The following is a 23,365-nucleotide window of genomic DNA, read 5'->3' on the forward strand; positions in this document are numbered from 1 at the left end:
CGAATTGTAGAGAGTTCCATAGATTAACTATGAGCTGTGGCTGTGTGAAAAAGTGCTTCCTTTTGTCGGTCCTAAATTCCCTGACCTTCAATTTCATGGGATGGCCCCCAGTGGCGAGCAGCAAGTGGCAGCACCGGCAGCCATACCAGTCCGGGTGTGGCGTAGATTGCCTTTCTAGCTGCTCTCCCCATGCTGCCACTTTTCTAAATCAAACCAGTCCACTCAAACTGGGCTTGGTTCAGTTCAATTGCGGACCTAACCGGCCCTGGTTTGGTTCGTAATCAAGCTGCCGAACTGGCCTGGTTCAATGCGAACTGGTTCAACTTTGAGCTAAGACCTTCAACCACTCTTAAGGCCTAGCAGGTTCCAGTAGGCCCAGCTCCCACACTGCTAATTTCCCCAGCAGCTTCTGCCCTATCCTACTCAGTCTTCCAACCTTCCAGCTTTTCAGCTCACACAACAGCCGGTTCTCCTTTCTCCTCTCCAACCCTCTCTTTTTATTCACTTCTTCCCCCTCCCCCGCACCACTAACACACACACAAGGTATACACAAACCAATCAGGATAATTCTTGCCTCAGGCAACCAGAACCTTCTGTCTGCCTAGAAACAACCAATCAGAACACTTAGATACATTTCCTCCCAAACCCAGCAGCAACACAACTGTTTTCCTCAGACTTAGCTGTCAATCAGAGGCTGCAACTTTTTAACCACTGCAGAGCTTTCCTGAACTCAGAGGGAACATAGAACAATCCAATACAAAGAAAATAATTTACAAAACATAAAGGGAAGGAGTTATTCCTTCATAGAACATCAGTGAAAATCACTCTGCCCCCTCCCTCCGAGCACCTTTGCTGCTTTACTCTGGAATGCAGCAGCTGAATGCATGCTTCCTTTGCTGCAGAAGTGCTGCATTAATATGTTGGACACCGATTACAAAAAACAAGCAGCATGCCAATATTCGTTACTGAATACACACTTCATTCTACAATCACTTTTACATAGCTTCCTTTTCTCTTGAATCAGAAATGCCTAGATTAATATAATAGAGAGATTTAAGAAAGTATAAAAATATGGTTTTAGCTTTGCAGCATTCTCCAGTTTCTAAGATATAATGCATCAGATGAACTTAAATTGTTCTTTCTGAAAATGTTCAACCTGACAATTTGACAGTACCATAAACTGGCTTGAAACTATGCTTCAAAATGCACTTTAATAAAACCACATTTGCAGATGGGTAGTTATATTAAAGCAAACAAGCACACCTAAGGCTCCAACCCACAAATCTTCTCCAAAGTTGTCCCATAACTTTAGTTGAATTGGAGGCAGTCATTTGTGGACTGCAACCTGTGCTATTAGTTTCTTATCTCTCTGTTAGAAACTGCTCAGAAATGCAACTAGGATAAATATTCTAAAGCAAAAATGCTGACCTAGCCTCTACAAGCATGCTGTGTGTTCAGCTAGCAATGCTTAACTGGCACTCCACTCTAAGAAGAATAAAATCCTTAGCTTTATTATTTTGAAATCTATATCCCAGAAGGATTTTTAGGACTATAATTTTTGAGGACAGAATGAGAAACCAAAGCAAATTCTTAAAATATCCATTCAATATTATCTGAACAAAATCAAAGACATTATGTTTTTAAAAAAAGATTATTGGTGATACTGGAAATACAAGCTTTTCAAAATGACTGCTCGTTAAGTTGTGTAGCATGTTTGTTAAGATATTAACTCAGTAGGTATTCCAACATCTTGGTTCAAAGAGGCTGTTCCTGATGTATATGGGATGTTTGAAGATTATGAGAGGAGAGCTGGTCTTGTGGTAGCAAACATGACTTGCCCCCATAGCTAAGCAGGGTCTGCCCTGGTTGCATCTTGATGTGTGAACACTGTAAGATATTCCCCTCAGGGGATGAAGCCGCTCTGGGAAGAGCAGAAGGTTTCAAGTTCCCTCCCTGGCTTCTCCAAGATAGGGCTGAGAGAGATTCCTGCCTGCAACCTTGGAGAAGCCGCTGCCAGTCTGTGAAGACAATATTGAGCTGGATAGACCAATGGTCTGACTCAGTATATAGCAGTTTCCTATATTCCTATATTATGGACATGTGTTTCTGTTGTCAACATTTTCAGCATAAGCTGCGGGAAACACTGCTGGGAATTCTCTCTGGCAAGAGATACTCTTCTATTACATCAGAGTGCACAGAGGCAAAACACAGCGGAGTCTGACCAGGCATGCGTGTCTGCTAAGAGCCAAAAGAAATGTGGAGCCAGTTCATAGTTTCATATCAATATAAGGAGTCTTTATTGGAGAACTCCATTCTAGATAGTAAAATGGAGAGATAGTATCTCTGATCTATCTATCTAGCTGGATGAAAATAAGAACATAAAAACACAAGAACAGCCCTGCTGGATCAGGCCCAAGGCCCATCTAGTCCAGCATCCTGTTTCGCACAGTGGCCCACCAGATGCCACTTGAAGCCACAGACAGGAGTTGAGGGTGTGCCATCTCTCCTGCCATTACTCCCTGCAACTGGTACTCAGAGGCACCCTGCCCTTGATGCTGGAGGTGGCCCACAGCCCTCCGACTAGTAGCCATTGATAGACCTCTCCTCCATGAAGTCATCCAAACCCCTCTTAAAGCCATCCAGGTTGTTGGCTGACACCATGTCCTGTGGCAGAGAGTTCCACAAGTGGATCACACATTGTGTGAAGAAGTACTTCCGTTGGTTGGTCCTAGACCTCCTGGCAATCAATTTCATGGGATGACCCCTGGTTCTAGTGTAGTGTGAGAGGGAAAAGAATCTCTCTCTCTTCACTTTCTCCACACCATGCATGATTTTATAGACCTCTATCATGTCTCCCCGCAGTCGTCTTTTTTCTAAACTAAAAAGCCCCAGTTGTTGTAGTCTTGCCTCATAAGAAAGGTCTCTAGGCCCCTGATAATCTTTGTTGCCCTCTTCTGTACCTTCTCCAGTGCAACAATGTCCTTTTTAAGATGTGGTGACCAGAATTGTATGCAGTACTCCAAGTGTGGTCGCACCATAGTTTTGTATAAGGGCATTATGATGTTAGCCGTTTTATTTTCAATCCCCTTTCTAATTATCCCTAGCATGGAATTTGCCTTTTTCACAGCTGCCGCACATTGAGTCGACACTTTCAACGAGCTGTCCACCACAACCCCAAGATCCCTCTCCTGGTCCATCACCGACAGCGCGGATCCCATCAGCATATACTTGAAGTTGGGGTTTTTCGTCCCAATGTGCATCACTTCACACTTGCTAACATTGAACCGCATTTGCCATTTTGTCGCCCATTCCCCCAGTTTGGAGAGATCCTTTTGGAGCTGCTCACAATCCGTTTTGGATTTCACTACCCAGAAGAGTTTGGTATCAACTGCAAATTTGGCCACATCGCTGCTACCACTGCTTCTAGATCATTTATGAATCAATTAAAAAGCACAGGTCCCAGTACAGATCCCTGGGGGACCCCACTTCTTCCTTCCCTCCATTGTGAAAACTCTCCATTTATACCTACCCTCTGTTTTCTGTCTTTCAACCAGTTAGCAATCCACACATGTACTTGTCCCTTTATCCCATGACAGCTAAGTTTCCTCAGGAGTCTTTGATGAGGAACTTTGTCAAAAGCTTTTTGGAAGTCCAGGTAGACTATGTCAACTGGATCACCTTGATCCACACACTCGTTGACACTCCCAAAGAAGTCCAAAAGGTTTGTGAGGCAAGATCTACCTTTGCGGAAGCCATGCTGGCTCACTCCCAGCAGGGCCTGTTCTTCTAGGTGCTTTACAATTTTATCCTTGAGGATGCTTTCCATCAATTTGCCTGGAACGGACGTTAGGCTAACTGGCCTGTAATTTCCCGGATCAACCCTGGATCCCTTTTTGAAAATCGGTGTTACATTTGCTTCTCTCCAGTCCTCTGGTATAGAGCCCGATTTCAGGGATAAGTTAAATATTTTGGCAAGGAGGTCAGTAATTTCACATTTGAGTTCTTAGAGGACTCTTGGATGAATTCCATCCGTCCCTGGTGATTTGTTAGCTTTCAGTTTTTCCAGACAGTTTAGAACATCATCCCTTGTCACTTCTATCTGACTCAGCTCTCTAGTCTCCATCCCTAAAAAGCCTGGTTCAGGAGCAGGTATATGCTCAATATCCTCTGCCGTGAAGACAGACGCAAAGAACTCATTCAGCTTCTCTGCAACCTCCATATCCTCCTTAATAATCCCTTTCACTCTTTCATTGTCTAATGGTCCAACCGCCTCCCTGTCAGGTTTCCTGCTTTTGATGTACTTAAAGAAGTTTTTGTTATTCCCCTTGATACTTTTGGCTAAATGTTCCTCAAACTCTCTTTTTGCCTCCCTTATGGTCACCTTGCATTTCTTTTGCCAGAGTTTGTGTTCCTTTCTGTTCTTTTTGTTTGGACAGGCCTTCCAATTTTGGAATGAGGTCTTCTCCCCTTTTATGGCTTTCTTGATGGTACCAGTTAGCCATGCTGGCATCCTCCTGGACTTAGTGGTACCTTTCCTCCTTTTGGGTATACAATCTAACTGGGCTTCTAGTATTGTGGTTTTTAGTAAACAACATGCACTCCAGAGCAAAGTGACTCTCCTGATTTCCCCCCTCAGCTTTCTTTTCACCATACTCCTCATTTTGGAGAAGTTTCCTCTTCTGAAATTCAAAATATCTGTGTTAGACATCCTTGCTGATTCTATCCCTGCATGTATGCTGAAATTGATGGCACTGTGGTCACTGTTCTCTAAAGGGTCGATGACACTGTCATCACGCACCAGGTCCTGGGTGTCACTCAGAATTAGATCCAAGGTCGCCTTCTCTCTGGTCGGTTCCATGACCAACTGTTCTAGGGCACCTTCATTTAGCGTATCTAGAAATTTGACCTCTTTGTCCTGACTTGAATGTGAATTTACCCAGTCTATGTGTGGGTAATTGAAATCACCCATAATTACAGCCCTGCCTCTCCTTGACGCCTCCCTGATTTCCTCCTGCAATTGCCAGTCACTGTCGGCATTTTGATGCGGAGGGCGATAGCACGTACCCAGTAGAACATTTCCTTTCCGGCCTTGTATAGTCACCCACAGGGTTTCTGTGGAGGACTCCAGTCCACTTAGGTTTTCTAGCTTGTTAGATTCTATCCCTTCTTTTACATACAGTGCTACCCCTCCTCCAAGGCGCCCCTCCCTGTCCTTCCTATAGAGTTTATACCCAGGGATAACAGTGTCCCACTTCGTTCTCACTATTCCACCATGTTTCTGTTATGCCCACTATGTCTGTTTCTGCATTAGCAACCAAGCACTCCAGCTCACCCATCTTGGCTTGGAGGCTTCTGGCATTGGCATACAAGCACCTATACACTGAATCTCTCCCCTGATGTATGCTATTCCTTTGACTCTTTGACCTGCTGGCACAGCCTCCCGTCTGCTCTTTATGTGGTTCTGCTCCATCCCCATCTGTTTTATTTGAATTCTTTGCAGCCTCACACGTTAAAGGATGGCTTTTGCCAAAGGGGATACTGCCCAGCTCCCATCGGCTGTTCCCCAGGTGTCATTTTAAAAGCTGCTCTGCAACCTTTATGATTTTAAGTGCCAGCAGTCTGGTTCCATCTTGGTTCAAGTGCAGCCCGTCCCTTTTGTACAGGCCTTGCTTGCCCCAAAATGTGTCCCAGTGCCTAACAAATCTAAACCCCTCCTCCCAGCACCAATGTCTCATCCACGCAATGAAGCCTCTCAGCTCTGCCTGTCTCACTGTACTTGCGCGTGGAACAGGTAGCATTTCTGAGAATGCAACCTAGGGGGGGTCCTGGACTTCAAAATGCTACCTATCAGCCTAAATTTGGCTTCCAGGACCTCCCGACTGCATTTCCCCACATCGTTGGTGCCGGCATGCACCGCGACAGCTGTCTCCTCCCCAGCACTGCCTAGGAGCCTGTCTAGATGCTTCGTAATGTCTGCAACCTTCGCACCAGTCAGGCAAGTCATGGTGCGGTCAACATGCGGGTCACAAACCCATCTCTCTATCCCTCTAATGATCGAATCACCCACTACAAGGAGGCCCCCACCACCAAGAGGAGTATCCCCTGTGCGAGAGGATATGGGCTCATCATCCATGGAAGGGGTCCCTTCTAAAGGAGCATTTCCCTCTTCCTCAGACCGATGTCCTCCTCGCCCAAGACCTTCATTCTCACTGACAGCAGTGGAGCTACCAGCCCTGGAGTGGGATGCCTCTATCACATTCCTGAAGGTCTCGTCCACATGGCTCTCTGTCTCTCTGAGCTTCTCCAGATCTGCCACCTTGGTCTCGAGGGAATGGATTTGTTACCTGAGAGCCAGGAGCTCCTTGAACCGAGCGCACACCCATGACTTCTGCCCATGGGGCAAATAGTCATACATGTGGCACTCTGTGCAATACACTTGGAAGTGCCCCTTCCCCTGCTGACCTTCTATCTTCATACTGTTTTGGTTGGCTGTTTACAGTATTTAGGGAGCGTATTGTCCGTTTATTAGGTAGTTTATTAGGATAGGTCTCAGCTGTAATGGTCAACTATTTAACTGTCCAAACAGTCTTTCCCAACAATATGAGGGATACCAGGGAGGGATATACACTTACGTTCTCTTCTCCACCAGGCTCATTGTGATCCTTGTGATCGCAGGGGCTTGTTCCAGGCTCCCCCGCACACTTCCCGCTAAACTCCTGCAAAACTCCTACGTCCTGTTTGCTATCCCTGTTCGCTATGCTCTCGGTCCTTCACCTCATATGGAGAGTAGCCTTCCAACTGTCACACATGATGTGAGTCACAGGAAAGGAATGTGGGCCTCTCCCAGCCCTAGCTGACTCCACCCCCACCACTGAGTAAACACTGCCTTTAAGTAACCCTAAAAACTCCTAGCCCTCTGATATCTTAACCCTAACAAGTAACCCTAACAAGTAACACACACAGAGATAGAGAGACTAAGACCTACCCCTTAAAGAGAAACAGCCCCTGCAAAACTCCCCTCTTCCTGTTAGTTTGTTTGAAGGGGAAAAGGCTAGATTTTTAGAAAGGCTTCCTTCCTTTTCAGCTGTGTCTGCTCTTCCCAGAGTAGCCTTCCAACTTCCCAGAGTAGCCTTCCAACTGAAAGAGATGCCGTCTGCATCTCTGTGCAGACATGGTGCAGAGAGAGAGGCGAGCATGTGTGTTAGGGAGAAGGAAGAAAGGAAGGTAGGGAGGAACTCCCTGTGAGTAGCAATCTACATATCAAAGGGATAGTGTCAGAGGAGTAAAGAGGAGGAATGACAATGTCTTGACGCCTCTAGCCCTCTGACTCACTAGTCTTTCCCCCTCTGTCATTGAGGCATGAGGTAGTGCAGAGTCCTTCACTTCCAACAAACACTGCTGTAACACCATTGTACACACAGGAAACACATTTGCTGTATAATGTGTAAAGCAACACTTAAATCTCCTCACATTCATGTTGGGAATGTTGCTGATTAGACATAGTCCTTAATTCACCCACATTGCAATTCCTAGAGCTCTTGAGGACAAGGGATATTAGGAGGGTTCTACAGTAGATTTTCAATACAAACCATGAATCCACTCTCATTTGCTACCAGAGAATCTACATTCAAAACACCTCAGAAACAACAGAACCATGTACCCCATGGGTTAGAAACCCATTGGAGTGACTAGCACCCTCTGTGCACTACAGCGCCCCTCAAGTGGAGTTATGGGGCTGCTGAAACCTCCATTGTTCCTTATGGAGAAATACCTTAAAGATGCAAAAACTTCTAAAATCACTTAAAAATCAGCCCATTGCCCAATCCCTCTGCAATTTGGGTGGTAGCCTCGACCCATTGGGTACTACCACCCCACCCCACAATTCCACCACAGATCCCACTTTATGCCCCAAATCTGCCCCAAAGACACTAAAACTTCAACAATTCACCAAAAATCAGCCCTTTGCCCAGTTCCTCTGCAATTTGGGCGATAGCCTCCACCTATTAGGCACTACCACACCACACCACTCTTTTGGCCCGGGGACCTATTTTTTGATCCAAATCTATTCAGATTCAGATTAATTTGGATCCGAATCGAATCTGGGGTGATTCAGATGGGTCAGATTCGGATCAAAAAATGAAATGGGAGTGTTTTGATTCAGATCCAAATCAAAACACCAAAAATCCAAATTGCAGAATCCTACATTAGAGTAGATCCTGCAGGTTCATCTTCCAATAAAATGTAATTCAGAAGTCAGAATTTCAGGGCACCATTAGAGGCATATCATAGGAATCTTCTGGGCTGCAAAGCTTTATAGCCAGTTTTAAACTGAAATGTGGTTTGCCTGTTCCATTGAGTGACTGGCTGTAGTAAAAAGCCAGTCCATTTCTGATGAACTCGACTGTATGGGACTAATGTTAACTTACGCCAAGGTTCTATAAATAAGAAAAGTTTCAATTAGCCAACAAGATTTGTAGAGTGGGATGGAATGTTCAGAGGGGAGAGTGCCAGTTAGTAACAGTTGGAATGAGAGTTAGAGTGAGAAACACAGCAGGGTTTATAAGGGACAGTTGATAATGAAGACCCTTTCAAATGATTGGTGAGAAAGGGCTCAAAGAGGTGAGGGGAGAAAGTCTTGAAATGCTCATCTCCACCGTAGGTGATCCTTCCTTCCATGCTGGGTGCAGAGATTGTGTGCAGCTGCCTCCTCAAACAGCGCGAAGGGTCAGGGGGATGGGACATGTCACCCCAGCGCCCAGAACTCCCATAATGCACCACACAGATGTATACACCACACAGAGGGATTCCTCTGATGCCGCCTGGGAGCCTCACAGTCTCCCAGCCCCTTGTGCTGGCAGACAATTATAGAAACCAGGCTAAAGGAGCACTCACTCACTTAAACCAGTTTCACCTGCAGGCGCCGCAGTTGGGTTTGCTGCCATGGCGCTGCCAGCAGCCATTCACCACCCACCACTTCTCACAAGCAGCCAAGAGTGGATTTGTCCACCTAAGCCCACTCTTGCTGTTCATGAGAACAGCCTGAATGATTGCAAAGCTTGACTTCCTGAGAAAAGAGAGAGGATTTGTCTGAAGAAATATAACCATAAGTTGAGAAAGGTTAGGAAAGAGTGAGATTAGGTAGCGAGAACAGGATAAGTGAGGAAGGTCTGGATGTGTTTTTCTCTGTTTTCTTTCATAATCAGCCTGATCTCAATTTCTTATTAAATTTTGGTAGAGTAAACAGCAGTCAAATATATTTGTACAGCATACATTGCCAGAAAATGAACCATGTATGTTATTAACAAAATTGTAAAATCTGGTTATTTGCTTTAAATTGGGGTAGAGTTCTGGTTTGTAAAACCCCTGCGCTGAAAGCCATACCACACTACCAAAAATGTTAAGTAGAAGCAAGAACAGAAAGCTACACAGAAAGAACTGGGTGTTTAAATAGAAATTATAGTAGCCAGGGTAAAGCTGCATGTAAACTTTGTTTTTATCCCAGAGAGAAAAATGTATCACCATACATCTCCAGCACATGTAATTAGGAAGGTAACATACCAAAGTGCACCCATCATGGTCTCCTCTCCCATTGATACTTGTTTAAACTGTTGATGCTCCTGGACCTGTATCTCTAAAACAAACAATTATTTGGAGTTGTTCATTCAGCTGAACAGCCCTCCCACACAATAAAGGGATATGCCAAGAGAACATCAGAACATCTGAGGAGAACATCATGATGGGCACATTCTTATCATGCCTCCTTCCTAATCCTTGTGACATGGCCTATACTTTCTGAATTGGTCCAGAGTCAGGATGGTGGCAGTGAGGAAATAATTAAGATGGTGGCATTTGGTGACAGTTGCTCTTCTGAGGTACTATATGTACCTCAGGGTTTTATTCTGTCAAGCCCTCAGTTCTTACCTGTGGGCTTCTCAGAAGCATCTGGTGGGTCACTGTGTGAAACAAGATGCTGGACTGGATTGGCCTTGCGTCTGATCCAGCAGGACTGTTCTTATGTAGTGCTCCGATGCAACAGCTGAGAGGAGGTTCCTGTTCCTCAGCTGTGTGGCATGCACCACACTGGAGAGTGACCTTCTGCATGCAGGTACAGGCTCCACTTCCTGTGCTGCAGGATGAGTGGGGACCTCTTCTGGTGGCAGTGGTTCCTCTGGCTGGTCATGAACTGGTGGCTTTCATGGTGGAGAGCAAGAGAATATTAGAAACCTGTTGGAGGAAACCTCAAGCCATTCTTGACCAATTGGTTTGCAAGCAGCACAGCAGGCATGCCTTGTGGGTTCCCCGCCGGGTAACATGGACACAGCTGGCGTGTCTTGCAGGTTTTCCCCGGGTAGCATGGGCACACCTGGCATGTCTTGTTGGCTACCCCTCTGGGGAACAGGGTTGTCAAGAAGGGGTGGCTCAGCATCAAGATAGGGCCATTACATTGCTCACAGAAGCCACCTCTGTCCGGCCCGTGGTGCAAAAGTGTAACATTCACTGTTGGCAGTTGATTAATGTGGAAGAGTTGTTTGGACAGGAATTAGCCATATGGAGAGCTGCAAAACTCTGATATGTTGGCTGTTTTCTGTTTTCAGGGGTTAGAAAGCCACCCATAAGGTTCCCCCCACTGAAATGCAAATTTGGCAAGGTTTAAAGAACTCTGAGAGCGCAGCTGCAGTGGTCTCAATTTTTGCAGGTGGAGAAGGTGGAGGAGTACACGTTTCTGCCCACAGTAAATGGACATGTGAGCACTGCTCACACAGGAACATCCCTCTGCTACAGTGGGAATTCACAGGATATTTTTCTGTGGATGGGCGGTGAATTTTACAGCAGTTGCATTGGATCTCATTGGCATTTCAGCATGGGCATGCCACGGGTCACCCACCCCCACCCTCACTCCCCACCCCCACCCCACGTCTCTGGTTTTGTGAGACATTCACACTCACCAGGTATTTCCTGCGGAGGGTGATGGACCTCCTCATGTGCATAATCAGAAGAAGAAGCCTGCTATCCCAGCAGTGGTCCTGTCTGCAACCTCCAGCAGATTCTCCTGTTGCCTGTCCCAGATACCATATCTGCAAGGGTGTGTGAAAACAGTTCCTCCAAGTGCTGCATGTCCAGGATTTGTCTCAGTGGGCTTATTGTACCCAGCAAACCACTCTGCACATGCCAACCCAGCCTGGTCTGGTTCCGTGCACTGTAGAATCTAAGCTTGTTTTAGTGACCTTCCCCTACAGCCACCATCGGAGCCACCAGTGGAACTTTTAAGGTACTTTTTTACTCCCCTCTTGCCTGTTCTACCACCTAAGGTCAGTTGGGTGACAAAACTACAGTTTCACGCATTCAGTGAACCTCTGGCACATTCACCTCCAGTTTTGTGTTATGTCCAAAGGCAGCCTAGACTCAAACATTTTATGAAGTTCACTTAAAATGTGTGTTTGAGTATGTATCCTGCCAAACATTCCATAACCACAAGGTATCACCAAGTGTTGAAAACATCAGCAGCATTTTCTGAATCTATTTCACTTCTGTAAAAATTTTAATTGAGGGATCTAGGATATCATGAATAAAACATTAATCTTGATTTTTGACATTTAAAAATGAAAGATACAGCTTTTGTCAACACATTGGCTAGGAAGCAAAAACTTTAGTAATGGCACATGTACTCTCATTTTTTTCTCCTCTGTCCCCCCACCCCCACCTTAGCATCATGGCTATATACAGATGATATCAGCCTGGAAAATGGACATTATCTCCAAAGCTAGCATAACCCTGAGGCCACTAAAATGCCCCACAATGGTACATTAAAAGCCATGTGATCAAAGAGAAAGAAATATAGTCAATACATTAGTTGTTATTTTAATACCAAAACAGTGCACATATGAGCTTAAGCAACACTGAAAATATTCAGCCAAACCAAAACAAAGGGGAATTAGGAATCAAAGAGAAAAGTGACAAAGGATAGCTAAACACAGGTCATGGTTATTTTAACTAATGGCATGATAGATAGATACCATCCACAGGGCACTAACAAGCAGAAAATCTCTTTCAAATAAATGACTAATTTGAGAGAAAGTTGAGGAACGGCATGAGAAATGGAAAAGCAACAAACAGAGACTTCAATAACACCAACAGAAAACATTAAAAAGGCCCAACTGGCTTGCCTTATTATTGTGATGGGGAGGGAGGAATCAAATCTTTAATAGGAGTCAAGCTATGCTATCAGCTGTCAACAAATTTATTTGGGATTAAAGCTCTTTCAAGGGCTATCACCCTTTATTGTATTGAATAACAACATCAGAAACCCTGGTCTGTTACAGTATTGAGTTCCTTTCTACTTTCTCCCTTTCTTAGATCAATAGTGGTTTGGCTCTTGCTATCTGGCAAGTACAGTGGCGATCTGGCACGTACTGCCCACGGAGGATATATCCTGTTGCTTTTATAGCTATTTTTAAACTTTTTTTGAAATTTGTCAAAGATTCATTTAGAAAGCAGACTCCTGTTATCAGCTGCCACCTTGAGTGAAGCTGCCAAAACAACACTTGCAATTATGCCTGTGTCCTTTTTGCTCGCTCCCTTCTCTCTTGTTTACTGCCAACCAGTTTTACAATGACCAATATGGTCACGTTTGTTGTTCTTTATCTCAGAGGAAAGTGTGCATTATTATTGGTTAACCATCATGCTCTTGAAATGTAATTCACATATAAGGTAGGAAGGCAAAATGATGGGGAAATCTACAAAATGCATATGTATGATCATGCAACATGCTTTTAGTAATCAGTTGCAGATGAGTGGGAAATTGGAAATTAAACAACCTAGTCTTTGTTAGTGATGTGCAGTAATTTGTAATACTATGAATAAAACAGCTTATGTAAAATACCTTTCAATGTAATGAAAGTAATTGAGGCCACAATTATTGCAATACTTCACATTTCTGTTCTGTATTTTAATGAGATCATCCGTGTTACTGCTCAGTGGGAGTCAAAGTTTTCATACAATCACATGAATATTTAGTTTAGTTAGAAAACAGGACTGTGCTCACCAATAAAGCTTGGTAAGGAAAAACAGAGATCCTTAATATCTAATATGATCCTTTCTAAAAAAACCCAAACACCCTAAACTATCAAATGTCCACTTTACATTGTTCAAAACTGACAGGGGAGCATAGTTCAGAAGTAAAGCACATGCTTTCTTTGCAAAAGACCTCAGATTCAGCCACTGACATCTCCAGGTAGAGTTAGGAAAGACCCTCTGTCTGACACGCAGCATAGTTACTCCCAGATTTTAGGGGCAGTATTGTGTTACTTGTGTTGTATTTGTGTGTTTAACCTGAGACTTTGGCAAAGGATGAAATAAAAATTCTTAAAATAAATACACAATTTTTAAAAACCAAGAGAGAATGACTCATTTATCTCTGTATTTAAATGATTGTATATATAGGGTTCCAGTAGGGCCACCCAAAGTGCAAAGATCATTCCAGCTACCCAGCTAAAGCAAGGAGAGCCAGCGTGGTGTAGTGGTTAGAGTTCTGGACTAGGACCGGGGAGACCAGAGTTCAAATTCCAATTCAGCCATGATATTTGCTGGGAGACTCTGGGCCAGTCACTTCTCTCTCAGCCTAACCTAATTCACAGGGTTGTTGTGGGGAGAAAATTAAGTATGTAGTACATCACTCTGGGCTCCTTGGAGGAGGAGCGGGAAATAAAATGTAAAAAATAAAATAAATATAAATATATTGGGCAGCAGGGATCTTGAGAATCCATTTTCAACGAGAACACCAGGAACCGCTTTAAGTTCTGAACCTCATTAGAACATAAGAACATAAGAACAGCCCTGCTGGATCAGGCTCAAGGCCCATCTAGTCCAGCATCCTGTTTCGCACAGTGGCCCACCAGATGCCACTGGAAGCCACAGGCAGGAGCTGAGGGCGTGCCCTCTCTCCTGCCATTACTCCCCTGCAACTGATACTCAGAGACATACTGCCTTTGAGGCTGGAGTTGGCCCACAGCTCTCCGTTTGGTAGCCATTGATAGACCTCTCCTCCATGAAGTCATCCAAACCCCTCTTAAAGCCATCCAGGTTGTTGGCCGTCACCACATCCTGTGGCAGAGAGTTCCACAAGTGGATCACGCATTGTGTGAAGAAGTACTTCCGTTTGCTGGTCCTAGACCTCCTGGCAATCAATTTCATGGAGTGACCCCTGGTTCTAGTGTTGTGTGAGAGGGAAAAGAATCTCTCTCTCTCCACTTTCACCATGCCATGCATGATTTGATAGACCTCTATCATGTCTCCCCGCAGTCGTCTTTTTTCTAAACTAAAAAGCCCCAGGTGTTGTAGTCTTGCTTCGTAAGAAAGGTGCTCTAGGCCCCTGATCATCTTGGTTGCCCTCTTCTGTACCTTCTCCAGTTCAACAATGTCCTTTTAAAGATGTGGTGACCAGAATTGTACGCAGTACTCCAAGTGTGGTCGCACCATAGTTTTGTATAAGGGTATTATAATGTTAGCTGTTTTATTTTCAATCCCCTTCCTAATGATCCCTAGCATGGAATTTGCCTTTTTCACAGCTGCCGCACATTGAATAGACACTTTCAACGAGCTGTCAACCACAACCCCAAGATCCCTTTCCTGGTCCGTCACCGAAAGCTCGGATCCCATCAGCATATACTTGAAGTTGGGGTTTTTCGTCCCAATGTGCATCACTTCACACTTGCTAACATTGAACTGCATTTGCCAGTTTGTAGCCCACTCCCCCAGTTTGGAGAGATCCTTTTAGAGCTGCTCACAATCCGTTTTGGATTTCACTACCCAGAAGAGTTTGGTATCAACTGCAAATTTTGCCACATCGCTGCTTACCCCTGCTTCTAGATCATTTATGAATCAATTAAAAAGCACAGGTCCCAGTACAGATCCCTGGGGGACCCCACTTCTTCCTTCCCTACATTGTGAAAACTCTCAATTTATACCTACCCTCTGTTTTCTGTCTTTCAACCAGTTAGCAATCCACACATGTACTTGTTCCTTTATTCCATGACAGCTAGGTTTCCTCAGGAGTCTTTGATGAGGAACTTTGTCAAAAGCTTTGTGGACGTCCAGGTAGACTATGTCAACTGGATCACCTTGATCCACATACTTATTGACACTCTCAAAGAAGTCCAAAAGGTTGGTGAGGCAAGATTTACTTTTGCGGAAGCCATGCTGGCTCACTCCCAGCAGGGCCTGTTCTTCTAGGTGCTTTACAATTTTATCCTTGAGGATGCTTTCCATCAATTTGCCTGGAACGGACGTTAGGCTAACTGGCCTGTAATTTCCCAGATCGCCCCTGGATCCCTTTTTGAAAATCGGTGTTACATTTGCTACTCTCCAGTCCTCTGGTATAGAGCCCGATTTCAGGGATAAGTTAAATATTTTGGCAAGGAGGTTGGCAATTTCACATTTGAGTTCTTTGAGGACTCTTGGATGGATACCATCCATCCCTGGTGATTTGTTAGCTTTCAGTTTTTCCAGACAGTTTAGAACATCATCCCTTGTCACTTCTATCAGCTCTCTAGCCTCCATCCCTAAAAAGCCTGATTCAGGAGCAGGTAAATGCTCAGTATCCTCTGCCATGAAGACAGATGCAAAGAACTCATTCAGTTTCTCTGCAACCTCCATATCCTCCTTAATAATCCCTTTCATTCCCTCATTGTCTAATGGCCCAACTGCCTCCCTGGCAGGTTTCCTGCTTCTGATGTACTTAAAGAAGTTTTTGTTATTCCCCTTGATACTTTTGGCTAAATGTTCCTCAAACTCTCTTTTTGCCTCCCTTATTGTCACCTTGCATTTCTTTTGCCAGAGTTTGTGTTCCTTAATGTTCTTTTTGTTTGGACAGGCCTTCCAATTTTGGAAGGAAGTCTTCTTCCCTTTTATGGCTTCCTTGACGGTACGTGTTAGCCATGCTGGCATCCTCCTGGACTTAGTGGTACCTTTCCTCCTTTTGGGTATACAATCTAACTGGGCTTCTAGTATTGTGGTTTTGAGTAAAATACATGAACTCTGGAGTGAAGTGACTCTGCTGATTTCCCCCCTCAGCTTTCTTTTCACCATAGTCCTCATTTTGGAGAAGTTTCCTCTTTTGAAATTTAAAATGTCTGTGTTTTACATCCTTGGTGATTTTCTCCCCGCATGTATGCTGAAATTGATGGCACTGTGGTCACTGTTCTCTAAAGGGTCGATGACACTGACATCACGCACCAGGTCCTGGGTGTCACTCAGAATTAGATCCAAGGTCGCCTTCTCTCTGGTCGGTTCCATGACCAACTGTTCTAAGGCACAGTCATTCAGCGTATCTAGAAATTTGACCTCTTTGTCCTGACTTGAATGTGAATTTACCCAGTCTATGTGTAGGTAGTTGAAATCACCCATAATTACAGCCCTGCCTCTCCTTGATGCCTCCCTGATTTCCTCCTGCAACTCCCAGTCACTGTCGGCATTTTGATGCGGAGGGCGATAGCATGTCCCCAGTAGCACGATTCCTTTCCGGCCTTGTATAGTCACCCACAGGGTTTCTGTGGAGGACTCCAGTCCACTTAGGTTTTCTAACTTGTTAGATTCTATCCCTTCTTTAACATACAGTGCTACCTCTCCTCCAAGGCGCCTCTCCCTGTCCTTCCTATAGAGTTTATACCCAGGGATAACAGTGTCCCACCGGTTCTCACTGTTCCACCATGTTTCTGTTATGCCCACTATGTCTATTTCTGTGTTAGCAACCAAGCACTCCAGCTCACCCATCTTAGCTCGGAGGCTTCTGGCATTGGCATACAAGCACCTATACACTGAATCTCTCCCCTGATGTATGCTATTCCTTTGACTCTTTGACCTGCTGGCACAGCCTCCCGTCTGCTCTTTATGCGGTTCTGCTCCATCCCCATCTGTTTTATTTGAATTCTTTGCAGCCTCACACTTTAAAGGATGGCTTTTGCCAAAGGGGATTCTGCCCAGCTCCCATAGGCTGTTCCCCAGGTGTCATTTTAAAAGCTTCTCTGCAACTTTTTTGATTTTAAGCGCCAGCAGTCTGGTTCCATCTTGGTTCAAGTGCAGCCCGTCCCTTTTGTACAGGCCTTGCTAGCCCCAAAATGTGTCCCAGTGCCTAACAAATCTAAACCCCTCCTCCCGGCACTAACGTCTCATCCACGCAATGAAGCCCCTCAGCTCTGCCTGTCTCACTGTACTTGCGCGTGGAACAGGTAGCATTTCTGAGAATGCTACCTTGGGGGTCCTGGATTTCAAAATGCTACCTATCAGCCTAAATTTGGCTTCCAGGACCTCCCGACTGCATTTCCCCACATCGTTGGTGCCGGCATGCACCATGACAGCTGTCTCCTCCCCAGAACTGCCTAGGAGCCTGTCTAGAGGCTGCGTAATGTCCACAACCTTCGCACCAGGCAGGCAAGTCACCGTGCGGTCAACACGCGGGTCACAAACCCATCTCTCTATCCCCCTGATGATCGAATCACCCACTACAAAGAGGCCCCCACCACCAAGAGGAGTATCCCCTGTGCGAGAGGATATGGGCTCATCATCCATGGTAGGGGTCCCTTCTAAAGGAGCATTTCCCTCTTCCTCAGACTGATGTCCTCCTCGCCTAAGACCTTAATTCTCCCTGACAGCAGAGGAGCTACCAGCCCTGGAGTGGCATGCCTCTATCACATCCCTGAAGGTCTCATCCACATGCCTCTCTGTCTCCCTGAGCTTTTCCAGATCCGCCACCTTGGTCTCAAGGGAACGGATTTGTTCCCTGAGAGCCAGGAGCTCCTTGCACCGAGCACACACCCATGACTTCTGCCCATGGGGCAAATAGCCGTACATGTGGCACTCTGTGCGATACACTCAGAAGTGCCCCTTCCCCTGCTGACCTTCTATCTTCATACAGTTTTAGTTGGCTCTTTACAGTATTTAGGGAGCTTATTGTCTGTTTATTAGGTAGTTTATTAGGATAGGTCTCAGCTGTTATGTTCAGCTATTTAACTGTCCAAACAGCCTTTCCCAAGAATATGAGGGATACGAGGGAGGGATATGTACTTACGTTCTCTTCTCCACCAGGCTCCTTGTGATCCTTGTGATCGCGGGGCTTGTTCCAGGCTCCCCCACACACTTCCCGCTAAACTCCTGCAAAACTCCTATGTCCTGTTTGCTATCCCTGTTCACTATGCTCTGTTCGCTATGCTCTCGGGCCTACAACTCATATGTAGAGTAGGCTTCCTACTGTCACACAGGATGTGATTCAAAGGAAGGAATGTGGGGCCCCTCCCAGCCCTAGCTGACTCCACCCCCACTACTAGTAAACACTGCCTTTAGGTAACCCTAAGAACTCCTAGCCCTGTTATATGTTAACCCTAACAAGTAACACACAGAGAGATAGAGAGACTAAGACCTACCCCTTAGAGAGAAACAGCCCCTGCAAAACTCCCCTCTTGGTTTGTTTGAAGTGGAAAAGACTAGATGTTTAGAAGGGCTTGCTCAGCTTCTCAGCTGTGTCTGCTCTTCCCAGAGTTGCCTTCCAACTGTCACACAGGATGGGAGTCAAAGGAAGGAATGTGGGGCCCCTCCCAGCCCTAGCTGACTCCACCCCCACTACTAGTAAACACTGCCTTTAGGTAACCCTAAGAACTCCTAGCCCTGTTATATGTTAACCCTAACAAGTAACCCTAACAAGTAACACACACAGAGATAGAGTGACTAAGACCTACCCCTTAGAGAGAAACAGCCCCTGCAAAACTCCCCTCTTGGTTTCCAACTCCCCATTGATAGGGAACCAGAGGAACTGTGGAATGAAATCAAATAAGTTGTTAAGGATGGATGTGAAAAGAGACTTCCAAAGACCAAGAAACAGAAGAAAGCAAAATGGATGTCAGAACAGATGGTGGAAATTGCTAAGAAGAGGAGAGAAAGCAAAGTCAAGAAAGATAACGACCTCACAAAGGAACTTAATAGGGAATTTCAGACAGCTGTTAGAAGAGACAAGGGGCAGTACTAAAATGACATCTGTTAAGACCTTGAGGATGGAAATAGACACGGAAAAACAAGGCAAGTTTTCCAAAAGATTTCTGAACTCAGAAGGAGGTTCCAACCTAAAATTGGTATGTTAAGGGATGCCAAAGGACAGAGAAGATCAAACAGAGATGGAAGGAGGATACTGAATATTTGTACAGCAGCGACGTCAATGTTCAAGGTACTCTAGAAGATATTCCCTACTTGCAAAAAACTATAGTATGGGAAGATGAAGTTAGATCAGCACTCTGGTCATTACAAGTCGGAAGGCTACAGGAATTGATGGAATAGCTACAGAAATATGGCAGGCAACTGAAGAAGAATCAATCAAGGCTCTAACCAAACTATGCCAGCAAATCTGGAGAACGACACAGTGGCCAACAGATTGGAAGAGGTCAGTCTACATACCCATACCAAAGAAAGGAGGCTGAACAGATTGTGCAAACCATCGCACAATAACCTTAATTTCACATGCTAGCAGAATAATGCTCAAGATCATCCAAAGCAGATTACAGCCCTACGTGGAAAGGGAAATGCTGGATGTTTAAGCAGATTTCAGAAAAGGCTGAGAAACAAGAGACATCATTGCTGATGCACACTGGAAGTCAACATGTGCTTTACTAACTACAGAAAAGCCTTCGATTGCTTCAACCATGTCAAGTTGTGGATTATCCTTAGGAAAATGGGCATCCCAGAACGTCTTTTAGTTCTCATGAGAAACCTATATACTGGACAGGAAGCCACAGTCCAGAAGGAACATGGTGAAACAGATTGATTCCAGATTAGCAAAGTGTAAGACAAAGCTGTATACTTCCTCCATATTTATTCAATGTATATGTTGAACATATACTGAGAAGCTGGATTGGAAGAAGATGAGCATGGTTTTAGTTGCAGGAAGAAACATTAATAACCTGCACTATGCTGATGACACCATTCTGATAGCTGAGAATGTGGACGATCTGCAAGCCCTAATAATGAAAGTCAAGGAGCACAGTGAAAAAATGGGACTACAACTAAATGTAAAGAAGAGTCAACTAATGACAACAGGTACAACAACCAGCCTCAGAACTGACAATGAAGACATTGAAGTGGTGGATTGATTCTGCCTTTTAGGATCGACCATCAACAGTAAGGGATCCAGCAGGCAAGAAATACGCTGAAGACTAGCACTTGGTAGGGTTGCAATGAAGGCCTTGGAAAGGATATTTAGATGCCATGACATGTCTATACCTAGAAAGATTAGAATCGTTTGGACAATGGTTTTTCCTGTGACACTCTATGGATGTGAAAGTTGGACTTTGCAGAAGCAGGACAGAAAAAGTATTGATGCTTTTGAACTTTGGTGCTGGAGAAAACTTTTGAGTAGGGATGTGCAAATTGATTTGGGTATAAATCGATTTGTACCCAAATCTAGCTGATTTGGGTGATCTGGAAACAGAACAAATCGCCCCTGTGGTCCATTAGCTAGATTCGGTTCCAAATTGAATCGCTCCTAATTCGATTTGAATTATTTGAGATTCGGATTCCTCCTATCATTTTCCCCAGATTGTCGTAATCGACTATGTTTCCCAGACTATGGGAAACACTTATATCGGGCAGCAGAGTTATAGGAAGATGCTGAAAGGCATCATCTCATACTACACAGGAGATGGCAATGGTAAACCCTTCCTGTATTCTACCAAAGACAACCACAGGGCTCTGTGTTAGCCAGGAGTCGACACCCACTCAACAGCACAACTTTACCTTTACTTTAGGACCTTTATAATTGATCCAAATTGATCTGAATTGAATTGAATCAAATCAAAATCAAATCTGGGATGATTCGGGGGGGACAGATTTGGACACAAAACAAATCAGGGGTGATTGGATTTTAGTACAAATTGAATCAAAAACACCAATTCGTGCACATCTCTACTTTTGAGGATAACATGGACAGACAGGAAAACAAACAAGTGGATCATAGAACAAATCAATCCAGAATTTTCACTCGATGCACAAATGACCAGGCTCAAACTATTCTACTTTGGACACATTATGCAAAGACCCCTCCCTTGTGGAGTCCATAATGGATTAACCAAAAACACCACAATGTGAAGCCACCATAGTGTAATAATATGTAGGCTTAGTTTAAGATACATCTCCTAAGCACCTTTATGAATAAATTTCACTGAAGTAAACAATCACTACCCGTGATTCTCAGATGGCTCATGTTAGCTTTATAAATGAATATGTATTTTATATGATCTTTGGAACAATCTTTTGGATATAAAATATTTGCAAACATGCACATGATTAATCTGATGAGAAAATGTCTCTGTAGTATTGCAAAGGTATGTGGTACATACAGGTGGGTTTCCCCATCTAGCTAGGAAGAAGTATTTGTAATTTCACAATAGGAGCCTTTTGCACATGTGGAACTATGAATAGTGGCCGAAGAGTTTATCTGCTAATGTATCCATTCAAACACTATTTTTTCTTATAATAATAACCACTGTGCCAGCATATATGTCATTCTTGAATAGGGTCTGTTTTGTTAGAGGCTGCAATATTAATTTCTTTATGTACCCTATATATTGCATTTTTGCACTTGACACCTTCTATAGTTTTTGGAACTTGGAAAGTATTTTTATTGCAGTTGTAAACGCCTTTGTGAGCAACCATTATTGTATACAAAGCAACTTTATGATGTAGAAGGGACTGAGTTTACTGCACATGTACTGGCCATCGTGTTGTAAATATCAGTAGAACTGGTAGCTGCAGTTGTTTTTTTTTCATTTTGTTTTTCAGTAGTTATAATTTTTGTGGGTGGTCTTTCCAATAGACTGTGAAAGTTTCAAGCTTCCATGGAGCATCATTTTAAAAAATCAACAACCCTGTTTGTCACATACGACAAACTCATGTGCTTTTACAAAGGCTGCAACCGAACAATTTCTTTACCTTTAAACTTTGACTCATGGAGCAATATAGGAGAAAATAAATATGGCATAGCATACAACCATAATCCAGTGCACAATTAGGCAACTAAGTCTTATTCAAATCAATGGGTCTTACATGTAGTGTTGTGCAACTACAATTGCACAATTTGAAGTCACAGCATTGCAAACTTGTTCCGCAACATTGCCGGAGGTGTGTTAGACACTTGCAGCAGTATGGGCAGTGCTGAACCATCTGCATTATCCTGAAATGCACAGCATGTGGGCCATTATATCTTGTATCACCTATCTATAAATTTAGGAAAAGCAATCAGCGTGTACAAAAAAGCTGCTTTTCCTATAACCCTAATTAAGAGAAACTCTATTTCTCTTAATTTGAAATAATGAGGGAAGAAGTCCTAGCTTAATGGTAGAGCACATATTTTACATGCAGCAGGTCCCAGGTTCAATCCCTGCCTCCCTAGGCAGAGCTAGGAAAGAACCCCTGGAGAGTTGCTGTCAGTCAGTTTAGACAGTACTGACCCAGATTGAGCAATGGTCTGACTTCATACAAGACAACTTGTAATATGCTCAGTGAGTTAAACCATTGTATGAACTATAAGAATTTCCCAATAAATTAAGGTTGATCCAGCCATAGATAAACAAGTTAAAGACCCACTGATTTCAGTCAGAGGAGATTAATCATAAGTTTAATTCTAATAAATAGTGCTTATACATGCTTCCATCAGTCAGTCAATCAATACAGATGCATAATTTTGGCTAGATTATGTCCTGGGTTTTTTTAAAAAAAACATGCTTTCAAAAAGAATGTTGGCAGGGGGCGGGGGGGGGAGCTTTTTGAAGTCAGATAATTAATGCTTCTGTAGTGCAGATATGCCACCTGAACTATTTGCACTCTTACACAAACAAGCAAATCCATCAGTGCTTTGCTAGGAGAACACAGAGTGGGTGGATTGGCACCATCTGTGTTACGTTGTGCAACATGTGGACCCCTAGAAATAAATTATTTGCCTTTAATAAAGCAAATAAAGTATCAGGACCATCAAAAATTACATGGCAAGGTGTTTTACTTGATGAAAGGTACTATAGCACATAGGCACTCAATATTGCAAATGTACAACAATTACTATTAAACATTTTTGGTTGGATTAATCATGAGATTACAAAACCTTTGTAATTAAATATTTATTATTTAATTTAATTTAATTTAATTTAATTTAATACATTTCTATACCGCCCCAAACACAAGTTCTGTAGTCAGCATGAATGGGTATTCCATTCCCTCCCACCCCCTACCCCCCATTAATAACAAACCTGGTAATTAATATCAGCACCTCTTCTTGCAAATATATTGTTCTACTTTTGATAACCCATTTGAAAGTAGAGAAGAGACCAATGGCTTTATA

The sequence above is a fragment of the Hemicordylus capensis genome, chromosome 2 (genome assembly GCF_027244095.1).
Source record: "Hemicordylus capensis ecotype Gifberg chromosome 2, rHemCap1.1.pri, whole genome shotgun sequence".
Lineage (NCBI taxonomy): Eukaryota > Metazoa > Chordata > Lepidosauria > Squamata > Cordylidae > Hemicordylus > Hemicordylus capensis.